Source organism: Phlebotomus papatasi, chromosome 2, assembly GCF_024763615.1.
Source record: "Phlebotomus papatasi isolate M1 chromosome 2, Ppap_2.1, whole genome shotgun sequence".
NCBI lineage: Eukaryota > Metazoa > Arthropoda > Insecta > Diptera > Psychodidae > Phlebotomus > Phlebotomus papatasi.
Window position 1 is genome coordinate 30417141 of NC_077223.1, and position 15761 is coordinate 30432901.

General features: G+C 35.5%; 1 protein-coding gene across 5 annotated transcripts in view; it reads right to left on the bottom strand.

The window, feature by feature from the left end:
• Positions 1–15761, bottom strand: part of LOC129803427 (muscleblind-like protein 1) — a 423069-nt gene that overhangs the window by 375521 nt on the left and 31787 nt on the right. For all 5 annotated transcript variants that reach the window (XM_055849975.1, XM_055849986.1, XM_055849982.1 and 2 more), the window contains exon 3: positions 1454–1547. The gene's annotated coding sequence lies outside the window, so the exon portion shown is untranslated. The remainder of the gene's footprint in view (positions 1–1453; positions 1548–15761) is intronic.

The following is a 15761-nucleotide window of genomic DNA, read 5'->3' on the forward strand; positions in this document are numbered from 1 at the left end:
TTCTTCCAACACCGGGATATACGACAACATGATTAAATTGTAACAGATATATCCCGATACGATTAATAATAATAATGCATCAGTTTTGAATTTTGGTTAGGAGCTAATTTTCTTCTTTCTTTTTTACACATCGAACGGACTGGTACTTCAGTGCTACTATCCGTCATTTGGAATACAGCGGCGGATACTCCTAGACCCTAGGCAAGTCGCCAAGAGTCTGTTTGCCCTGCCTCCGTCATCAAAACCTCCCAACCTCGAGATTTATTGTCCTTCATTAAGGGCGCCAAAATAGAGCTCTAATAAAACAAGGAAGTTGGGTACAATAGACTGACCAGTCGCAAAGCCCAGACCTGCTTTGGGACCACCTCAACATTTTTAGATATCTCAAAAATAATGGTTTTGATAGAAAAAGGAAAAGGAAGGAGAAGCAATTAATGTTAATAGTGGCCGCCGCCACCTTGCCACGCTAGACCTCATTAGGAAAACGCACTGAAAGCCAGAATCATTGATTTTCGGTGAAAAAACTCTATATTGTGCATGTAACGTTCTCTATGTCTTTGTAAAATAGGTAAATGGTTAATTTTGTTAATTAATTTTGATCTTAGAATTTATCTGATAAATTCTTTTCTTTAATTTTTTTTCAGTGCTTTCCAATTTAATGGATTATAAATGATAAAGAACGTTGTAAAATTCTTTACCAAGAGGCCGCGCTGAATAGTTTATTGTTCCCAAGAGCAGTGATTTTTCGTAGAGGAGTTGCTGATAAAAGAGCAAACACATTGAAAGGAAGTAGCTCAAGTGGGTGGAAGATTAGAAAAACTATTTCGATATTGAAGAGGAAAGATGTGATAGAGAAAGAGACACACATTCATGGAGTACCATCGAAAAATCAACCATCTCATCCTCACTTCGCGTTCAAAGTGCTTCATTGAAGAGGGTGGTAACCCAACCCCTACACATCTAACCCAATAATGTGCCCACGTACAGCAAGATATCGGCGAGAAAATGTGCTCAAGTCTAAAGCTTCTTCTCGAGACTTTCGCAGCCAACAAACACCCCACCCCGCCACCAGCCATCATTTCAGTTTCAGAGTCGAAGAAATGGCTCCTTCCTCTATTTGCAACATTATCATCATCAATACGATGGATACACAACAAATAGTTTAGCGTCATAAACACCTTCATTCAACTAACATTCCACCCTTGAATGTCTGCAAACATTTGCAAAACCCAAAGGGTAATTTAAAAGAAACGCGAAAACATCACCCACCCATCCGTTTGTCCTGGAGAAAGAGATGAAGGGTTCATAAATACACATATCCCACCCAAAAGTATCGAAAAAGTTTAAGGAATAAAGTACTTAAAAAAGTTTCTGAAGCTTTTCTCCCTCATTCGAAACACTCGTCATTGGAGTAGATAGTATTTTAGCACTTAACGAAATAAATTTTACTCACTTTGCTATATTAGTTTTCTGCCCCTGTACACTCTTGGACACTCTGGAAGTTCTTCCGCTTCGAGCAAATCCGAAAGATATTTCTTTTTTGATACCTGAAATTGAGGATTAATTTTTATTTTAAGTGTCTTATTAAATTTTGATCGTGAATATCTTTTTAATATTCCATAGATTTAATATTAAATTATATATTTTATTACTGTGACTGTGAATATTTTGTGATAGGAAAGATTTTGTGAAAAAATTATATGTTATTTTTTTGTAATACTTCCTCGGAACTTCCAAAATTTATATTGCAAAACGAATCGGATCGTGGCTAAAGTCCCTTCCGTTATTATGAATTCCCAAAGACTAATTGGGTACATAGAGTGCCTTATACCTAGGGTTAACCCTCTAAAAAGGAGGTGCATTGTGTAATGCTCTGAGCCGTTAGTCAGTTGATCCTGAACTACAAGTAGGGTAAGCTGGGGTAATTCGGAATCATACCTATTTTAGAATTTTGAGATTTTCTCACTGTTTCAGATTGTCAAAGGGAAAAAGAAAGCCACAAAGAAGTACAAGACTTAACATTCGAGAATACTTCTTACGTTGTTCTTTTTCTGTTGCTTCAGGAAATCTCACTGTTCCAAATTACTCCATATTACCCTACGTCAACACACCTTTAACACGAGAAATCTTGTCGGCTTACCACCACCAATAGGCTCTTGATGTCCGATTTGAAAGACCTAGGTTACTTTCATCGCAATACGAAAAATTTTCAATTTTCTTTTCCTCCCAGAGCTTTCGGAGTAGAGGTGTGTAGAGCATCGAAAGCTCTGGGAAGAAAAGAAAATTTTATTCTGAGCTGAACCTCCTCCCATTCGACGATCACCGGATTTGTTCATTGAGTGACCGACATCATTCTTGTCGTACCATTCTCTGGTTGCCTTTGAGTATTGACATAAGGCTAAATCTTGTCAGAAGATCGTGAGTATGTATGGCTTCAAAACAGAGACAACAGGCGTTTTTGGAGGCACTTCGTAAAACGTACGAGTTTATGGTGCCCTGCATAAAGAACGCCTTGTTTTAGGGTCCACATGTGCAGATCACAATCCAAACCATGATTTTTTTTTTTTGGAAACTTGTTATAGTTCTTGAATCTATACTTTTTGTCATATTTAGTACGAGAATTTGCAATGTATTTAATATTGCTGTACTGGTAATCGTTTTAAGGACTTCAAGAAAAAGTGGAATACAATTGTCTGATGATCTTGTGAAGAAACTCAGAAATTTTGCTAAATTCAAAACTTTAATAATTATTTTTTCTAAAAGTAATCTACAATAAAGTAAAATTGAGTAAAAATTATTCTTTTTCTTTTACTATTTTAAATATTATGTACAGCAGAGCCTCGCTATAGGCCATATTTGGTTCCAGATTTGACACTTGGGTCGCACCGGTCGCACTATAGTCCATGTCATTTTTTAAAATTATCAACGACTTTTAATATTGAAATTGCTCGAGGGCTTCCACTTTCTTTGCGATTGTGGTACTTGTCCTCGCTCTCTTCATTATGGATCACAATTATCACAACTACTCAATAAAGTTTGCCAAAAATATTAAAATAATTACGACACCATTTTGTGTGTCGCGTACTGAAAAACATAACCTAACTTAAAATTAGTGTTTTGAAATCAACGGGCGATAAATTATGGACTATAGAGCGATGGCCTATAGCGGGGTTCTACTGTAGTTTTTTTTTGAAAGTTTACTCTTGCTCAACATGTAAAAGTCTAAGAAATATATTATAGCAGAGGAGACAAACTTAATTTAAGTCTCAATTAATAAGAATAAAATTCTTAAATATGAGAAGCTCGTAATCTAATCCTTATAGAAAATTTACGTATATTAATTTATATCAACATGAAAAAGGAAGTGAAGCATTCCAGCTTTGCACTATGCTGGAATTGAAACTCAGATGCTATTCTCCAGGTTTTGTATTAATGTTCGCTTTAATTTATTCATTTATCGATTATGGGAATAATCATTCTTACGAGATCGAACGCTTCCTACCGTTTCCATGAATACCTAAAACATTATCTAAAATGAATTAGCATATAAAGAAATATCGGTTTAAAACCGGTTGAAACCAGTTCAAATTTATCCGAAACACTATTTCTTTTTAAATCGGATGAATAATATTACTTGAGCTGTATAGTATTTGACTTTAGATTGAAAATTCGTTAAGGGGTTACATGGGTCTCTCAGGTCAAAAAATAAGCCTTTTCTGATAATAATTTATTGTGTCGAAAATATTTTAGAAATTTCAACTTTTGGGATATAAAGGAGTAACTTTAGGACAAAATTTAAAAAAAAAAATCAAAAATTTTGAAAATTTCATCGTTGGTAGCTGATTTTTGGAACCATTCCTCGAAAAACAGATCTTGCGGTAGACAGGATTTCTCCCAGTAGGTTCATCTGAAATCAAAAAACCGAATATACTCTTTTAGAGGATTAGTTGGACCCGTGGATAAACGAAAAATTTTTGAAAAAAGCACAATTTGGATTTTTGCCAAAAGTTTTTGTAAAAAAGTACCAATTTTACCCTATTTTTCAACACATTTTTTATTGTAAAAATGGTTCTGATTAAAGGAAGTGCAAATCCTTCATTCAAACAGTAGATAATACTTCTCAAAAGAAGTATGCAAAATTTCAGAAAGATCGATTCAGTAGAGTCTGAGTAATCTTGACTACCGCATTGTAAAACGGTGTTTTGAGAAAAACGCGTTTAAAGTTTTACAACAATTTGCGCACGCGGGCGGAATTCATAACTAAAACAGCTCTACCTCCGAGAGTTTTACTCCGATTGACTTGAAATTTTCAGAAAATATTTTTCAAATGTTATACTATAAAATAAAAAAAAAATCTTTTTTTCTTACCTGAGAGACCCATGTAACCCCTTAACCCTTTAAGGACGATTGGAACACCGTGTTTGTACATAATTGTAAAGTAGAAGGTTGAAGGAATCTAGAATTTATTTTTATTTATTTTATTGTGCTTACACTCGAGTCCTTTTCAAGTAATTATATGCTTTGCGTATATGCGGCCACCGCCGTCTTAGCGTTGATGACCAACCTCCAGAGTGAAAACGGTGGAAAACTCCTTCACAGGTTGTATATGCCAATCATTCACAGGATACATAGTTATAAATTTTTATATATATATGACATAACAACAATCCCTAAACACCGTTATGCAAAATTTAAATACAGGACCTCGAGGGATAAGTAACGACTTAAAATTTAAGTAATTTTGTGTTGTCGCTACTGAGTGCATTTTTTGCAAGTCTCTAGCTATTTGCTATGTAGTAAATATTTAAGCTCAAAAATGGCGAATTTTTTAATTCTGAAATTCATAATTGATTTTAGTTATTTTTTATACTACCAACTTTTTTTTTAAGCAAAACCCTTTTGACAATAAGAACTACAATATGTTGATTTTCAGTCCGTAAAAAGTGTTTCGTCGTAAAGGGTTAAAGGACTATTCAAAGTCAAAGTCTGTCAAGACTTTTTCGAAATTTTCCAAAAGTAACGTGTGTTGGAACAATTAGAGATCTAGTGGAAAAAGGAAGAGTTATGTTAATGAGTTATTGATACTTAAGTTGAATTAAGGGGATCCCGCAAAAACCCAAAGTCACTATCACTAACTGTTTGGCTTCTAATTTTGTCAACAATCGTATGAACCGCCGAACAGAGTCATGGATAAACTGTCCGGTAAGCGGAGATATGTCAAGAATGATCCATGGAAATTTTGAAGTACCAAAAAAAGAAGGGATTACAGTTAATATAATTAGATATTGCTACGTCTGAGGAATTTTGATCCAAAAAAACATTTTGATCTTTCTAACCTAAAAAAAAACAGAGTTCAACGTGGAATTTGACGCCAAGGATGGTAAAATAATCCTGGGAGAGAGCTTATTAAAATTGACCTCTGACAGTGTTGAAATTTTTTTCGCTGTTTTTTACACCAGAACCTCTCGTTGCACTTTGCAATTCCCCCGTAGAGTTGAAAGGGAAAACCAATAAATTACGAGTATCCGTGGGTACAAAAACACCGAGACTGGGGAGGAAAATTTAGTTGGAAGGAGAAATGCTGTAATATGTCCTTATGTAGTGTGGGGATATTTTTCCACCGTTGTCCCAGGATCTAATTAATACCTCTGTGTATGTGTGTGAAGAGAGAGTTTTAATATTACATTTTAGTTAGAATTTATATCCATCTGTAAGGAAGAGGGGTCACATGAAGAGATTTTTGCAATTGTATGATGCTTGGAACTGAAGAATGCGATATTCAGCCAGAGGTTCGCTTCTGCAGCACAACGCGAACCCAAACACTTGGGGTTCACCACTGCTGTTGCCCCAACCACTCACTACCTTCTAATATATACCATTTTAGAAGAGGCAATGCAATCACACCCAAAAGTACCCCCTAAATTTTTATGCTTTTGCCTTCAATTAGGCCCTATGGGGAGACATTTGCTTGCCATCAACATTTTCCTGAAACACACTCAATTAATGTCACTCTGCCTTATTTAATTCAATCTGAAAATTTTCCCATTAATTGCCATTAATTAGAGAATATTCGCATAATTTGCCTATTAAATTCCACGAGGGATCTCTTTTGCATGGTAAATTATGAAATTGAGATGAATTTTTAATGAATCAGACGTCTCACATTGATTTTTGCTGTAAGCAATGTTCTTAGCACTTCCACGATACTTTAGGAAATAATGCAAATTTAAATAAATATTTATTACATTTACTTTTCATAAGGTATAAACAACTACAGAGAGCTTTTTGTATTAAAACTATTATTTTTCTGGCCCACTCTAATAAGCAAAAAAGGAAGCATCAAATTTCAAATTTTAATTAAAACTTTTTATAAACTACACGAATTTTGCGGGTGTAAAACCACTAATAAGTTCAGATCAAGTTACTTAGCAGATGCATAGCATCGCTTGAATCAGCAACTATCGTAATTTGAGATTATTTAAATGTCCTAATGGAAAAAGATAATAGAAAAAATGAGCTTTCCGAAGCTTAAATCGTCCGAAGGTACATGCTTCCCCTATCGGAGTTATTTTTACAATTTTGTACATTAATTAATTTGCGAATTTTATTCAGTTAACAATATTTACGTGAAACATGTTCCTTCAGGTGCTTCAATTATTTCCACAGAAATGGGTCTCGTATTCACAACTGTGATAGTCAAATCATCGCCTAAAAGCTGAGCGCTCTTCCCAATTGCACCATGAAACTTATTCTTTTAACAAACATTATATTAGTTCTCAATTATTGTGAAAACCTTTATGCGCTATATTTTCAAGCGCCGAGGCACTGTTTATTGGGAAACTGATGAGTTACGCAGTCTAATCATTATTGTGATCACAGCTACGTTAAGCTGTATTTCGGCTTAAGCCATAGATCTGCCCATAGTACGACGGCATTCCCAGAAATTCCTGGCCTCAGAAAGAAACCAAAAAAAATATTTTGAACTTTACTTTTTTATTTATCAACATAGTCTCCTTGTAGGTCGACACACTTTTCCCAGCGGTGCTGAATAGTAGGTTCCATCCAGTAGGGGAATTCTGTAATTTTCGTGGCATTGTCACGCGTAAGTTCGAAACCTGACAATTCCATTCGAGCTTTTTTTGTCATATCATATGAGTTCGAAAATGCACTTCATTGAATTTTTAATGAAATCCCTTTACCTGATGATTTTGTGATAATACAGTACGACTTGGTTGATTTGTTTAACATTATTCATTGTCATTTAAATTGCCAGAAATCTCAAATATGTGACTTCTGGCAATGTCACGTGAGCTGTAATGGCAATGCCACGGATACAGAATCGCATTTTCGAAAAAGCTCTCCTAAGATTCGAACTCAATTAGTCATATGGCATTGCCAGAGTGTTACAGAATTCCCCTCCTGGATTCTAAAAATGGAAAATAATTTATTTTCCATTTTTATTTTCGACATAAATAGAAATGTGCATAGTGAAATTAGAATCACTAAGAATTAATTTTTTAAATAAAACAATTTTGTAAATTATTTTAATCAAACATAATTTCTTATATTCTCACAAGTTCTCATGTGAAATTTTAAGAAAGTGATGATTGGCGTATTTCTGGCTAATACCCTGATACAGTGGTTCAATAATTGAGGCAATTAATAACAATTTCCTTAGAACCTGAAAGAGAAAATTAGTTCTGTAGATTAAATATAAACCAACGTAATGGGTTTGGTTAAAAATACATTTTACTTCGGGATTCCGATACGCGGAATAGAGCCTTTCGATCCGAGGAACACTGACGATTCTTGGTACCTTATCAGGAGAAAAGCGGCTACATTTATAAACAAGCTTTTAAACACATCGTAGCTTTTCTAAATAGCGTAATACGATATAATTATTGTTTTCCAATATTTTACCCAATTTCTTTAATTGCTATTAGACCTTTCCAAATTTAGTCTAATATAAAATATTATAAATGCATCTTTTCGTCCTTCATTTGGTAAAAGTCCTGAATTGAGTGTTTCCTCGGAAAAATTACAACACAATTAAGCTATAATAAATTTGAGTGTATTTGCTCCAGGGGGGTGCCATTAGCTCTGAAAAATGCAACCGATTTTAGTGTAATTTTTCCCTGTTTTCGTACATATTTCACGAGATACACTCAGTCCCGGCATTAAGTCCTTCGGGATTATGCACCTGACGGAATTATGCACACACAATTATGCAAATTTGCCTACCATCGGGAGTCAATTTATGAAATCATTTTTGAAATACGCCTGAATGCATACTATGGTGCGACGCGGGAAATTTGAAAACATTTTGCTACTTTTTCAGAACAAAATTTTAATTTCTTTTTTTTAAGGTATTTTTTTATTGTTCTAACCATTTATTGAAGAACTCTGGCCATGTACTGTTTGTTAATGCATTTATATTGTTGAATTAGTTGAAACATTTGAATCTTTTTGTTTGAACTACTTTTATCGACTTTTACTCTGCGCGAAATTCGTTCAACGGTCAATTTATTCAAAAGAAAGCCCCTGTAGGTATGCAAATTTTCTCGATGCATAATGCCATTTCGCGCGTTCTTTTTCGGTCCCGAAAATGTGCATAATGCCGGGATCTAGTGTATCTTCAAAACTACGTAGGTTGCCGATTTAGGATTTTCGGCTGCCTCTTCGTTATTAAATTGGCTTTTGTTTTGTATTAGTATTTTTTATTCTAATTCATCCTACAATGACAGAAAACAGCTAATAAATTCAAAAGTTGTTTCGGTTCGCTAAAAACATATGGGAAACATAGGAAATGTCATGCCCCTGATTTGCATCATTTACTGTCATAATCGAAATTAAAAATTTCAACAAACCTTTTCAGTTTGCAGCTCAAATTAAAAATCTTAACTAAAAGTATAACGTATTCTGAAAAATACATAATTAGACAAAAAACTTTATATTTGTGCACTTCCACTTCCAAAGCCTTCCAAACGCTTCATTTTCACATATACACCACTTCCGACCGTAATATCTCCCCCTTGCACTGGTCCCAACCTATAAGCGCCATCTATACCCTAGGCCAGGGACTTCTGGGACTGCTTTCGTACATCAGAGTTTAGGCTCTATCTGACAAGATCAAGCTTCTTCTCGTAGCATGAAAGTTGATATTGTAATGAATTTCAGCCAAGCCAAAAGCTCTACAACAGCTATTAATCGTGTTTTTCATCTTGAAATATGACTAGCCCCTTATGTCGTCAAGCTTTGTGGCTAGTGCAAAAGATTGGCTGAGTGGGCGGGTTTGGGGTTTGAACGTGGTAAGCAAAATGGACTTGATATGAAAGATAGAAGTGGGTGCAATTTTCCATTTCGCCATCGTGAATGATGGTAGTAGTATGGGTGAATTTTGCAGGCGAGAGCATCTTCAGATCGCGTCTTGCATACCAAATGTAAATTTCCTGCGACGACACTCGCAATGATGATGACGAGAAAGTCGAAACGGGAATGAAATTCACCATCAAGGGAAGTTGTCAGGTGAGATTCTGGTGAAAGACACCCCTGACAAAAGTTCAAAAAAAAAATGTGAACCGTATACAGGAGATAGGTGCAATATTTTGCGGGTGGTTCACTCTTTCAATTGTCGTTGGTAAGGCAGGAAGGTTGTTTGAAATTCAAAGGTTCTGCACACCCCCTTCATATCAAACTGAATTTCTGTCTCACCTCGATAATCATATTCTGGTGTTGAGCGTGCTCGCTCGCATCGCCATGTTTGTCATTAATATTGCATCATTAGAAACATGACTAAAATACAACTCTGTACAAAACAAATTTTCATGACATCTCTACTATATAGCAAATAGAGAATTCATCCCGCAACTCCTGATGGAGCTTCTGATGAAGGTACGAATATGAGGAAGAGGCCAGAATTATGCATAGAGATGAGAAAGAATATAAATGAGCAATTTTAAGATATGCTCCCCTCAAAGATTTCTTTGGAAATTCACGCTTTATAAAAAAAAAAGTTGTTTAACGAATCAAGTTATAAGGAAAGGCTTTTTTGTTCACGGATTGGAACATTTCGGTGTTCCTATTTTCCATCGCGCTGTTTTTGGTTTATAGAAACTAAACCTTCTAAAGTGCCTAGAAAATATTCAGGAAAAAAATCTCAAAAAAAATACTCAAACTCACGAGATAGAGCTCTCCGTGAATTTTATCTTTTCTCACTATTAAGTTCATAATTACTTTTTTACCGATTTGAATTTGTTTATAAATTTCCAAAAACCCATACCAAAATGAACACAAGACATTTTTTATAGGGGATAGAAGGAAGATCGTTTTGATTATCCTTGAATAATTTTATTAGGGGTCCCACATATATCCACAGTATCTATTTCAAACTGTTTGGCCTCTAGTTTGTTTAACGAGAAAGCTTTAAGGGGCAAAAAGAAGGTTATTATGACTCTCTTCATAGAGTTCATCAAGTCTTATAATAATATATACCTGGACAACATGCTCCTCTCAAAACATTTATTAAAACAACCGCAATACCAAAGTTTCCAAAATATTCCCAATTTTCATCAAAAAGCTGCATAATCTTTTGAAAAACTTGTATTGGATTTTCTTACTCGCAAACTTTCGTAATTTCCATATTTTCAGTTCCGTGTTAGATGAGAAAAACGTTGCTATAGTGTTGTTAGTAGTTGACTAGTGTTGTTAGTAGTTGCTAGTATTGATGGCTTTTAATTTAAAAGTTATGCAAATGATTGAGTGAATTGGATTTGTTTGGTGAGGCGCCAATTGTGGAATGTAAAAAAAGCACAATTGAAAATTGCAAAAGCTCCATGGCGTCGCACGTGAAAGTGTCGCTATAAAGTGTGCCAGCCTGGAGAGAAAATATGCATAAAAAAGGGCACTCTTGAACCTCATAAACTCCACTTTGTCGGCGGCTATGGATGTTTTTTCCTGAAAAATTGATGACGAATGTGCTCCATTTCATTGCAATTCATGTCGATGTTGCGAGTCCAACATAAATTTCACGGTGAGAGTCCATTAAGCAAATGACGAGGATAAGTTTAGGGGAGAGCAAGGTTACAATAATATGTGCTGTCATTTTATGTTTAATAATGTCCGACAAAACTAGGATTAATCTTATTGTTTCATTACCTAAATCCCTCTAATGAAAACATTTAATTAAAGTTCAATGACTTAAATATGGAAGAATCTCATTCAGGATACGATATCGCTTTACTTAAAATACAAGATTATCGCCTAATATTCAATATAAAAACAGTGGCAATGCTTGCTTCAATAAAATATTTATTTGTCTGGATTGTTTAAACAATTTAACACACACTGGCTAGAATCCGTTCCGAGTACCCATTGATTTACTGAAATAGTACGGTCTACTGCAGGTAGAGCTTGACTAACAGAGGCATCTGCGCCAAACAGAGATATCCGAACATTACCTGTGTTCCGATTTGGACCAGGACATGCCTATACCACAAAAACAAAATAATTCAAATTACTTATTACACACCAATTTAAAAAATAACACTTTAAAGCAAAAATATTTCTTGCACTCACAGGCTCACTATAACAATGAATATTCAAGCAATCTGTAAGTTCAGATGCACCACAATATTTACAGCAGTATACATAAATATCTCTGCAACATTCTTCATTTTCATTGGATCCTTCATTATTATTATTAAGAGTTCTGCAGTATTGATCTCTGGTATTAGTATTATCGGGTCCTGGTCAAAATCCCGAACGCCAAAATCCCGAAAGCCAAAATCCCGAATTCTTAAAAGTGTCATAGCTCCCACGATTGCACCCGCGTGCTGCTTGAGGCAAAGGGAAATCTTCTGTGTCTTGGAAAATTATTCTAAACATTTTCCTCCATATAATTCCATCCCTTTCAGGATTTGAGAAATTCGGGATTTTGGCTTTCGGGATTTTGGCCTTTTCGGGATTTTGGCGTTCGGGATTTTGGCTTTCGGGATTTTGGCTTTCGGGATTATGGCTGCCACCGGTATTATCACATATCTGTCCGAAGTTCTTTTCAATTACGCAAAAAATTGTAAGAATAAACACTTGCCAGAAAATTTTCATTTTCAAAAGAAACTGTTTTTTAGAAACGTTATCGATTTTATAAATGAAACGTTGCGTTTGACAAATTACCGCTTTGTAACTGACTCTTTATATGCTTTATATAGTCAGAAAATCACAAAAAAATGATAAATTGAGATAGAAAGGTATTTAGTCAGGAAAGGTCGTGATGAGCTTAACGTAAGAAAGCAATTAATATTTTGTCACGACAAAACATGATAAAATAATTGTCACTGTTGTCGGTTGGAGATGATTTCCGTTTGGACACAGTATTAAATTTTGTGGGTAAAGAATCGCGTCAAGGAAAATGTTATTGGCGAGCGAAAATAATAAAATTGGCTTAACGCGATTCTATACTCAAAAATTCAACTCTCAATCGAATTTTCAAGCCATCAGCAAGCACTCATCCGAGATCAACTGTAAAGAATCTCGGCTACCATAAGCTAATCAGGGTTTATAACTGGTCATTTACTATTTCAAATAATTTAAGTACAGAAGGTCAACGAAAGAAGAAGAAAGTTCATTGAAATTGAGTTTATTGATAGAGTCCGGTCAATTTCGGTATAGTAAGATTTGGGTCGGGGTACAATTTATTACAAATTTATGTAAATTTGTAATAAAAAATCAAGGCAATATAGCCAATAATTATTTACTACGCAAGAACTATAGAAGTATTCAAAAGATTTTCAGTGAAAAAAATTAAAGGTGTGGCTATGTAAAATTCACTCTGAAAAAATAAACATTTAAAATAATCTTTTAATTTTAATAAAATGCTTAGGTTCCTTAAAACACCAGATACCCTCTTGCAGTGGATCCAATATATGCATTGCGTTTCTAACTAAATTCTGAATAAATTTCTAAATCTAATAGTTTTTTTTTAATGCAACGTATGTTCTAATTGCCCTACTTTCTTCTTTTTTTATATTAGGTGAGATTCTTAACAATCTCACCTACTATAATCCTAACAAAATTTCATGTCGTCCGATCGACCTCAAACTTGGCCAAAATGTGTTTCGCCACTTCCTGATCACGAATATATATGTGGCTATTTTACGTTTCCGGCCGGCCGGCTGGCCGGCCGGCCGGCCGGCCGCTCTTTGGAGCTTAATAGCTCCTAAACTAAAAAAGATATCGACTTGCGGTTTTCGGCAAAGGTTATATATCGGGTGAAAATTGCAACTTGGTGCATTGACCCCCCACCCCCCACCCCTCCTTCCGCCATTTTGAAGACCACCTTTTTTTGTTTTCTCAATAGCTCCGCCCCTATGGCATCGAGCGGGCTCAAATTTTAGTATGTTATAGCTGGGCCTTAGAGCTTTCCATCAATACCAAACTTAAGGTCCCCCGACCCCCCTGACCCGAGCTATAAGGGTCCAAAAACAATTTCTTAAAATGGCCATAACTCAGGTTCTAATTGTCAGAATTTAAAAAGTGAGGGCTTTTTGAAAAGCTCTCGTGAAATGCCACCTCTCTTTCTAACATCGCAAGTTCATAAAACCACCGCTAGGGGCGCTTTTTTTAAAAAGAAAATTTTTAAATCTTAAAAGTTAAATAACTCAAAAATTCCATTGTGCATCGGGCTGAAAATTTGGTATGTTGTAGCCGTTGATTATACCTATCAAACAAAAAAAACCTTAAGTCGATCCATAACCCCTGACCCGAGCTATAAGGGGTCAAAGTTCGAACATTGACCGGCCTCTATCTCCGGTTCTAACTAATATAGCGACCTAAATTTTACCTTTTTGGTTTCGTCTCGATGAGCACTTTCAGATGGAAGTTCAAAAAGTCACCACAGGTGGCGCTGTGATAGCATCAAAATTCATCGAAATTCAAAGTCACTTTTCTCAAAAACGGCATTGTGCAAGTTAATGAAATTTTAGTATGTTGTAGTCCAGTCTAGGACGTTTCCAAAATGGTGCGTATGCGCGCTGTGGTTTCAATAGAACCGGAGATATGAGGGGTCAAAGTTCACGAAATTCAAAAAATCATATCTCCGGTTCTATGTGACCGATTTTGATGAATGAGGGCTTAAACGAAAGATCTCACCAAATGCTACAACTTTCTAGAATATTTGAACTTCGTGGGACCAACACCAGGGGCGCCACAGTCGAAAAACCAATTTCAATATCACATAACCTCAATTATCTCGACTGTCGCTGAACCGATTTTGATGATCACTTCAACATAATTGTAGAGCACATTTGTCTCTACATTTCGTCCATACATCATTTTCCGCTCAGACTACGCTATCACTCCGATTTTGCCGTTTAAGTGTGAAAAAATTGATTTTTCCAATAATAACGCTTTGAAATCACTCAGATGCCAATTTGACTGCCTCTACTCCACCAAGACACTTAAAATAGGGGTTTAAATGGAAAGTACCGCAAAATACAACAATTCTTTGATATAGTTGAAGTTCAACAAATGACTACTTGGGGAACTCTGGATGAAAAAACGAGTTAAGAAACAAAAAACCTCGCTTATCTTGGCTTCTGAGTAATCGATGAGTTCAAGTTCTACGGCAAAATTATAGAGAACATTCTGGTCTACATTTCACCCATATAACACTTTTCTGTCAGTTCATCCAAATCCTTGATATTTTGGTTTAAATACAAAATTTGTATAATTTCACAAATTTGATTCAAGATAACTGAATGGCGTCTCCCAACTTCAGCTCCAAATCGAATTTGCATGCACTCCGAGTTAGCTCACGTTAAGAATCTCACCTACATAAGCCGGTTAGGATTATCTGTCCCTTTACAACTTATATTGTAATTACACATTACTAAAACTACCGTCTTCCTAAACATTTATGTTTTTTTTTTATTTACTCTCTTGAATTCAAAATTCTCGATTAAGAACGACAGTATTAAGCAACCTTCAGACTACAGGTTTAGCCCAGTTCCAGAAGGTGTTAAGCCTTATGACTAAACCTTACGTCTGAAGCTGGGGCCTCGAGTGGGTCAGTGGATAGAGTAGTAGCTCTATGACTGCGAGGTCTGGGGTTCAAAGCTGAGCAGCAGCAGAAAAAGATTTCTCATGCCATATCGGCTTTGAATTCGTCCAGTGAATGAATGAATAGTAATGTCAATGGTGCATATTGACAAAAAGTGAACCGCCTAAAACAATAGAGGCTGGTACGAGAACGAGTTTCGACATGAAAGCGGTACTTCAGTCGATACAAATATTCGCTGTCACTGATCCCAAAACACACACCGAGAAGGGATGCTGTGATATAGTAACGGCACTGACTGCTCACAGAGCTGTGATATAGAGCGGCTACCCGTATCGGGGGATAAGATAGAATAGGAGTGGGGAAGCATAAGGGGCCCAATTGGTGGCCTGGATGCATCGGAATATCCGAAATGGAGAACTGACCCCTGGCAAAATCTTATCTTACGTCTGAAGCTCGTATAAGTGAGTATTAGCATGTTGAATATAATTTGTTTTTGTTGTTTTTTAATTTTATAAATGTCTTTGAATAAACATTTTCCTAAATTAATATCATAAGAACAATAAGAACGATATAAGTTTGTACTACTAAGTTACATGCGCTCTTTTTGTTTTATATCTTTCACTATAAATACTTCAAAAAATGTTTTTCAAATGTGCTGGGTTGTTCTGGTACTTCTTAGGAATAACTCGTTAACCAAAGACCTAAG